The sequence below is a fragment of the Pinus tabuliformis genome, chromosome 7 (genome assembly GCF_031772625.1).
Source record: "Pinus tabuliformis cultivar Carrire ecotype Pingquan chromosome 7, CPIR1, whole genome shotgun sequence".
In the NCBI taxonomy this organism is placed as follows: Eukaryota; Viridiplantae; Streptophyta; class Pinopsida; order Pinales; family Pinaceae; genus Pinus; species Pinus tabuliformis.
The window spans coordinates 712,476,190-712,485,675 of NC_142293.1; positions in this window are offsets into that span (position 1 = coordinate 712,476,190).

The window sequence follows — 9,486 nt, forward strand, 5'->3', positions numbered from 1 at the left end:
TTTCAACCTTTGAATCTGAAACACACACACAAGAAACTACAGTCCGTCCTCTTTCTATAACTTCTTACGAAATTTCAATCCGATCCCCAGAGAGAAAGTTATGACGATTTTCCCCAGGTCACCTGTTTTGAATGTAATTCAGGAGTCTGCAAAAAGACCAACTTCCTCAGATCATATCACCGTAAATATCGCGCGAAAAGCTCTGAAATTTGGACCCAAGGTTCAGCGCGATTTCTTCTCAAATGGGTTTTTTTTGTGACTTCTGAAACGTCACAGAAAAAAGGTTATAGCGAAAATTCCACGATGACCTGTTTGGAGCAGCGAAACCCTAGAATCCAAAGCTCTGATACCAAATGTTATGAAACCAGCTCAAGAAAAGATAGAAAAGATAGATCAACGCCTTAGAATTCAGCCTCTTCGAGGGGGAAACCTCCTTTACATTACATAAATGAACAATTCTTGGATGATACAAATGACAAAACCTCCTTTCTATATATAGGAGTCTAAGGAGTCACAATATAATCCAGCCGACCTAACAATAATAATATAAAGCCACAAAAATAACAATAGAGGGATTCTATGGGGCACAGAAATAACAATATGGGGGTAATAGGGGCACAACAATATAAATAAGGGGTATAACTACAATAGTAATGGGGTAATCACTAGTATTATAGGGACCCAACAGTTTGAACCATATCAAACCCTTTTTCTGAGTCTGTCCCATTGCTTCTTCATCAAACCAACATACATGCGACTGTGCAGTTTCAAACTTATGTATATACGCCACTTGTATTCATAATATCTGCGTATGAAAATTGGAACATTGAAATTTCATACTTTCAGTTCCTCCTGAGTCTATTCTGACTGTACCTGGTCCTAGAACTTTTTCTGAAACATCAGTTCCAAGAATATCATTACCATGATGGTTCTTCATCAGAGACTCCATTTTTCTCTTGTCTCTAGTCATGTGATGAGCACATCCACTATCATCTTTGTCTTCGAATGAGCAGAGAGCAAGATCACACCTTATCTGATCTTCCTTTTCTTGATTCTTGGTGGATTCATCTTTTTCAGATTTTCTGATATAAATGTGCTTATTTGATTGCTTACCATATTGTCTACGGTGATCCATAGACTTGTTCCTGCATTCTTTTGCTATATGCCCAAACTTGTTACAAGCATAACATCTTATATGTTTCATATTCCTTCTATAGAAATAAATGGCTTTGTGATTAAACATATTGTAAGAAAAACAATATCCCTTAAAATACCTGGAAGCTGATGATCTTTCTGTGAGATGGTTATTAGCTTGAAACATTCTACTTTTGCACCTAGCTACAACATGTCCAAAATTATGACAGATAGAACATTCAACATTATTCATCAGAGGAAATAATCGATTAACACTTCCATAGTTAGGAGTAAATGATTTTATTTGAAGACTTTATTTCCTTGGATGTTGATGGGGTTGACCTCTTATCTCCTTGTTGAGCATTTCAGATTTTGCATTAGAATTCCTTGCCTCAGTTTGTGAGCTAGATTCACCTTTAATAGTTTCATGAAAACCAAGACCAGATTTGATGGTAGGAGACCTTTGAATACTAATAATATTATCCAAAATATTAGTACTATCTTGAAATCATAAAAGTTTATCCTTTTCTTCTAATTTACCTTTTAGGATATTTACCTCAACCTGATATTGCTCTTCCTTTTCCAAATACTGCTTCTTCATGATTTCTTCAAATTTTCTTCCTTCTTCCACTTGTTGCCTTAATTTGAGAACCTCATTTTCTTGTTCTTCAAATGCTTGAAGTAGTTCTTCATTCTGCTTATTTGAATTTTCAAGATCTTCTTTTAGAGAGACGACCACAACTTCAAGACCTTCACAATAATTGGTTCTTTCTTTTAGTTCCTTGGTTGTTGTATCATTTTCATTCACTTCATTTCTCAATGATGTCACTTCATCTTGTAGCCTTTGACATTGATATTCCTTTTCCTTGAACTGCTTCCTTATTTTCTTTCCTTCCTCCAACTGAGTTTTTAACCTGGTAACCTCTTTTTTGTAGGTAAACTCCCTTTTGTCAAATAGATCTTGTTGATCTCTTATTTTATCTATGAGCCTTTCAACTTCTATCTCTATTAGATATTTTTCACTTTCACCCATAAGAGAAAATCCAATTGTTTCACTGTCACATTCACTATCTTCAATATTGCATGAACAGAGAAATGTATTACCAAAGAAAAAAAATAGTACCTGATAATTCTTTTGCTTGTTCATCTTCAATCTGAGGTGATTCTGAATCTCAATAATTGATTTCACCTAATAGTGAATTGCCTCTCTATTGTCATTGTTTGTTTGAGATGTCTTCTTCTTCTGAGGTTCTTTCTTCTTTTGCTTCTTTCCCATTGTTACAATGGATCTCCTTCAAGCGATCAAGCTTCTACCCAAGGACCTGCTCTGATACCAATTTTTGGGAAAAATATTGAGAAGAGGGGCTAAATTAGTATTTACAAATCAATAAATTTTTACATTTCATATTAATATTTCTATACGCAACTTTACTAAAAGGAAATTGCGTGTGTACGCGACTGTTCTTAAGACAATTAGCATATATCCAGTGAACTTATGATTCAGTTAATTCATCATATGTTTGTCATCACCCAGTGTATTATTACTTTATTAAACGTTAGATAAACAATAACCATGTGTTGTAATAAATAAACCATCACACATAAGCAACACACATGAACACCAAGATTTAAGGTGGAAACCCAATGCGGGAGAAAACCACCTGCTCTTGTTGTCTCTGTCTTCTTTTTAATATAAGTAAAATATTATTTACAATCTTATACTGGCGCAGACTCATCCAGTTTGCAGGCACTCACTTGCAGAAGGCTACAACCTTCACTCATTCTCCAGCTTCTAATAGAAGGAAGCTACAACCCCCTAGCTCTTGTATTGGCTGATATATTTACCAGTACATAGGCACCGGCTTACAAAAGGCTACCACCTTTACTCTTTCTCCAGGGATCACGTTTCATAAATTTTCAGACTGGATATTCCTAGTGCACATCAGCACAGTATGTAGGCCACGTTTCATCAAATTTTCATACTGGACCCATTATCAACACTTAAGCTCAATATCAAAAATCAAATTGTAACTCATCATTGTAGCACATTCATTCATCATTGATACATCTGAATCAATCAATCACTGAAACCCATTCATCAATCTCTAACATAACTGAAACCCAATCATCACTTTCTGAATCATCCAATCATTGAAACTTATGAGACAACTGAATCAAACAATCAATGAAACCTCTGACACAACTGAATCACCCAATCATCAATTTCTGATATAATTGGATCAACCATTCACTAAAAACCCAATCAACCGACACTTAATCAAAATTCAACTAATCAACCGGAACAGTTAGATCACTATAACCAGTACACATAAGTGAAATCAGAATAATGCATCAACAACCAGAACCATTTGCAACCTCAAAAATCATATGTCAGAATGTATACACTACTTCAACGAGGACAACTTGTGTGCATACGCTACTTTCTGTAACCCAACTTGCGTATACCTCTAAAAATACTAAATCATAAAACTTCTGAACCAAAACTATACTACCCAAAGACATTCAGAAGATATACTGTCATATTTTAGAGTTCTAAATAGATAGCAGCAAAGATCACCCTTCTTACTCAATCAATCAATCAACCAGATTCAATCCCCTTATACAATCAGTTTTACTTCAGATCTAATGAAGACATCATTGACAAACAACAGTAAGACAACATCACTGATTAGATTGATCAATCATTTATGAACAACAAACCCTTCCTCTGCATATGCAACTTGGAAGTACCAAATCTGCGTGTATATGTGCCTTCACTGAGGCAAACCTACGTATATATCTAGAAATAATGACTTATAACTTCGTAGCTTTTCAAGACTTCAAATATATCCAGATCATATCATTTAAAGCATAAAACATGCGTTAGGACTCAGATATAGCCTATCCATTATCAGATCATACAATGATAAGTCATTTCAGGTCTCATGATCCTAATCCATCATTAGATCTCATCCATCATCAAACACTCAGGTGCATACTTAGTTCAGATCAAGCAAAGCATCAAAAACCCATAACATGCATATTTTCTTTTGATCTAACTCTTCATAAGATTTTCATCACTTGCACACCTTCACACTTTGATCTTCACCTCCTTATATAGTTTTAGCCTTTTTCAATACCTCGGGTCAAAACCATAGTTATGCCGATGGTATTCTTTGACGGGATCAATATTCTTTGTCACGCTCATTACTATGGGCCAATACCATGGTAGGAACCCCTGGTATTCTTTAACCTTAATTTTCCATCCCATACGCACTTTTCCTTCTGTGAAACTGCGTGCATACATATACACACCTTTTATTCTATGTACCTGCATGTATACATTACTTGGACTAGGTTAAACAACATATACAACTTAAAACATTCTCTTTCCTCGATTTCTTGATTCTGATTTGCAATAATTTGTCTCATCATCCTGTTCTTTTGTGCCATTAACACATATTTCATTAAATTTGGAATTAAATAGTAGATCTAGAATTTCAAAATAACCAAAAAGCTCAATTATATTAATGTCCTTGTAATAAAAAAATTCCAATTTTAACGAAATATTGTTCATTACTCTATTATGTCTGATTATACCTGTTACAATGTGATTTTCCATCACACATAACTTCTGAACAATTTCCTCTGAACTTCCCTGCATTTTCTCACATTTGTAAACACAACTTCCATTCATTTTGTCACATCATGTTTATACCTTTATCAAGTATTCCATTCATCAAATAGGTTGTCATCAAGGAAAACTCATCAGGTAGGTTTCCATCATGGACAACACCTAATTTCCTGTATCAAGCTTCTGATTCTGATCTGTAAACCTTTGACCAATTATTTTGTTCCATCATTCTTTCACCTTTGATATCTTTGTTCCATCATATACTTTTTATGTTACCAGTGTGTTTCCATCAAGGACAACACATGCATCATAATGCCAACATTACGGGGTTGAGGGCCATGTGGTTAAGGTTTATGTGGATTATGGGTTAGAGGTTAATGGCTTAGCTGTGAAGAGCTTGAAGAGTTAAGGGTTAAGCAACAAGGGCTTAGGGGTCATGCGATTTAGGGGTTAAGTGCTTAAGGGTTATGGGATTTAAGTGTCAGTAGGTTAAGGGGTGAAAGGGTTTAGGGGTTAAGGGTAGAGTGTCAATGTTTAAGAGGATATGGGGTTAGGGCTTAAGGGGTCCATGGATTCTATGTTAGGGGCTAAGGGTTAAAGGGTTAATGACTTAATGTTTAACAGATCAAGGGGTTAATGGGTTATGAGTTATGAGTGTAGGGGTGAAGGGATTATGGCTTTGGGGTTAAGGGGATAGGTAATTTAGTGGTTATGGGTTGAGAGCTTATTGGTTGTGATAATGGGGCCCTTAATCACCTTATCACAACTATTGGGGGTTCCCCTACCAATTTCTCTCATTTTAAAGTGGGTATATGTGAGAGGAGGCGATGTTATAGGGTGGTATCGGAGTTGGTTTCACTCTCTTTAGGTCATATGTGATACCACAAGGTAGTATTAGAGTGTGGTTTCACTCTCTTTGGGTAAGTCTGATGTTGTCAAGGTTATGGTTGTCATGAATGGGATGAAGGTATACAATTGGTATGATCATGCATGATGATGTTGTGATGTTATGTTATTACACATATATGGTTATGATTATACATGTACATTCTAATGTGGACTGATCTTGCAGATGAGATAAGCCTCCCCTGAACAACACTAAGGTATGGATTTTATTTTGGTATATATTTGGTTATCTGACATTGTATACTTGGAGGAAGAAGATAATTCAAGATGACAAGAAAAATGGTAGACTACAGTTCCCATGACTCTCCCTATAGATCAGTTAGGTAGCAAGGAGAAGAGTATTCTCTTGGTATAGCAGATACATTAAGAAGCTTGAGAGTAGAGATCATAAATTTCAAAGCAGACAATGACATATTGGTTGAGGCTCAGGAAAGAGTTGCAATGGATCAGGAGAATCAGGTAGAGGTTAATGTAGCAATCCTTCATAGCTTGTCAGAGTTATAGGGACAAGGAAAACTGTGGATCAGTTAAGAGTAGGAAGAGAAAACTAATGGAGCCTATGGTAGGAGGTCTCAGTCCGGATATAGGTTGGATAGAGGGGACACAGTTAGAGGTGGTAGATCCTTGGATACACCTAACATGAGGACTGGTATTTATGGGCATCATTCTAGTTCCTCATCTAGGAGACATCATCATAGTCATCACCGTCATCATCCTTATAAGCGGAGGGAGTATTTTCCCAAGGAGTTCAAGAAAGTCAAGCCTCCTACATTTAATGGATAGATGAAGAATACAAAAGATGTAGAGGCATATTTTCTTGGAATGAAGAAATTCTTTAGATTTCATAACTATTTAGAGAACATGAAAGCTAAGATAGCCACTTTCAGTCTTAAAGGGAAGGCATATATCTGGTGGGAGGATGTAAAGAATGTCAAAGGTATTCAGGAAGAAGACTTGATTTGAGATGAGTTCGAGAGCCTCTTCAAGAAGTACTTATCAGAGAGGTACTATGATGATAGATCTAAATATTTTATGAGCTACATATGCATTTTATGACATATGATGAGTATACTAGCATATTCTTGGAGTTGTTGAGGTATGTGTCATATCTCAAGGAGGAGAAGGCCAAGATTCAGATAGTCATCAGTGGATTTCCAGTAGCATATAGAGGCTGGATTCAGTTTCATGATCCTGGATCATTAGAGGAAGCCATCCGTAAATTGAAGCATTTTTATGAGCAGTTAAAGTGAAACGTTGAGCCTAAATGTGACTTGAAGGTAAATGAGAAAGTAAAAGGAAAATGGCCATTGAAGTGGGGAAGACCTTAAGATGCAGGTGAGAAAGAAAATGTTTCTCCTTACAAGAAGTTCAGTACAATTGAGAAGGGACATGTGTCCCAACTTGGAGAGAAGCAGACTAGAGGTGATAGTAGAGCACCGTTGTAGTGTTGGATATGTGGAAAATATCATCATAACAAGGATTGTCCACTGTACCAGGGAGGTAGACCTCAGATCTATAGTTCTTAGGAGGCATGGACAGTTGGGGATGTTGGTCATAGTATTCCTTGGATTTATGCGGTTGTGAACAATAGGAAGGCGTATCACCAGGCAGCTATCATTGAGATGAATGATAAGCTTTGTTATCAAGTTATTTCTATTTTGATTAATATTGGATCTAATTATAGTTATGTTAATCCTGACATGGTCGATAAGTGTGGCTTGAGAAAAGAAGTGCATGTAGAGTCTTGGTTGGTGTAGTTGGCTAGAGATATGAAGAAGACAGTTCATCATTGGGTAATATCTTATGCATTTGAGTTGAATGGTATGCCTACAACAACACATTTGAATGTACTATTATTGGGATCATATAGTATGCTTTTGGTTATGGATTGGCCATATCTTCACAGGACCAAAGTAGATTGCTACGATAAGGACATTGAGTGCCTGGATGATAATGGAGAGAAGAGAATCTTGCAGGGGAAGAATAAGCCTACATCAACGAGGATGGTCACAACTATTCAGGCTAAGCAGAGTTGCAAAAAAGTATGTGTGATGTTTGCAGTTAATATTTCTAGTGACAAGGGTAGGAATGTTGAGGGTGAAGAAATATTCAAGAGGTACCATGTGTTGCAATAGTTTCAGGATGTGTTTCCAGTAGCTATTCCAGAGTTTCCTCTGCATAGGGAAGTAGAATTTTTTATTGAGTTGGTGCCAGGAGCAACACCAGCATCAAATGTACCTTATAGGATGAGCACTTGAGAATTAGTAAAGCTAAAGTTGCAGCTGAAGGAAACTATTGACAAAGGATACATTAGGCCAATTTTTTCACCTTGGGGTGCACCAGTATTGTTCGTGAAGAATAAGGATCGTACTCTTAGATTGTGCATTGATTACAGGTAGTTGAACAAGGTCATGATCAAGAACATGTATCCATTGTCGAGGATTGGCAAATTGTTTGTTCATTTGAAGGGAGAAACAATGTTCTCAAAGTTAGATCTACGATCAGGATACCATCAAGTATGCATCAAAGAAGAAAACATCTACAAGACTTCCTTCAGGACCAAGTATGGGAATTATGAGTTTGTTGTAGTTCCATTCGGTTTGACTAATGCTCTATCTACTTTTATGTGTCTGATGAATAATGTGTTGCGTCCTTATTTGGAAAAGTTTGTTATTGTATTCATTGATGACATCTTGATATATTCTACAAATGAGGAAGAGCATGCTGAGCATTTAGTAGTGGCATTGATATTGCTAAGAGAGCATCAGTTGTATGCTAAGCTTATCAAGTGAATTTTGTTTCAGACAAAAGTAGACTACTTGGGGCATGTTGTTTCCAAGAATGGCATCGCAGTAGACTTGAAAAAGATAAAGGCTATCATGGAGTGGGAACTCCTAGAAATGTGGAGGAAATTAGATCATTCATGGGTTAAGCAGGTTACTACAAGAGGTTCATTAGGAAATTCTCACACATCACATATCCTATTATGTAATTACAGATGAAAGGTAAGAAGTTTGAATGGACAGAGGAATGTGCAACCAACTTTGAGCAGTTGAAGAAGTTGTTGACAAAATCTCCACTGTTAAAGATTACAAATCCAAATAAAGAGTTTGTAGAATGTACAGATGCTTGCAAGAGAGGGCTTCGTGGAGTCCTTATGTAGGATTGAAAAGTGATATGCTATGAGTCCAGAAAACTAAATGAGCACGAGAAAAACTACGTGACTCATGATCTTGAGTTGGCAGCTATTATTCTTGCCTTGAAGATGTGGAGACATTATCTTCTTGGTAGGAGGTTTGTGTTGATGAGTGATCACAGTGGGTTGAGATACATGTTTGACCAGCCGAATTTGAATGCCAAGAAATCTAGATGGTTCGCTACCCTTAGTGAGTTTTACTTTGAGGTCAGGTACATCAAGGGTAAGGAGAACAGGGTTGCGGATGCTCTCAGCAAGAAAGTGCAGTTGAACCATGTTATAGTAGTGAGATCATATGGGACAAATTTATAGGATCGAATATGATAGGCAGGGCAATAGGATGACAAGTAGAGGGAGCTTATGCTTAGGTTACAACAGGGTACATGTGATCACGATGTGGATTATCATCTTACAACATATGGCTTGGTGAGATTTAGGGACCAGATCTATGTGTCGGATGATAATGAACTCAATAAGATTATTTCATGTAAAACCATATTCAAGTCACCCAGGATATCGGAAGATGTTGACAACAATAAATAAGTTCTACTACTGGTTGAATCTGAAGAAGAAAGTGGTAGAGTTCGTGGCGAGATGTTTAGCCTGTCAGTAGGTC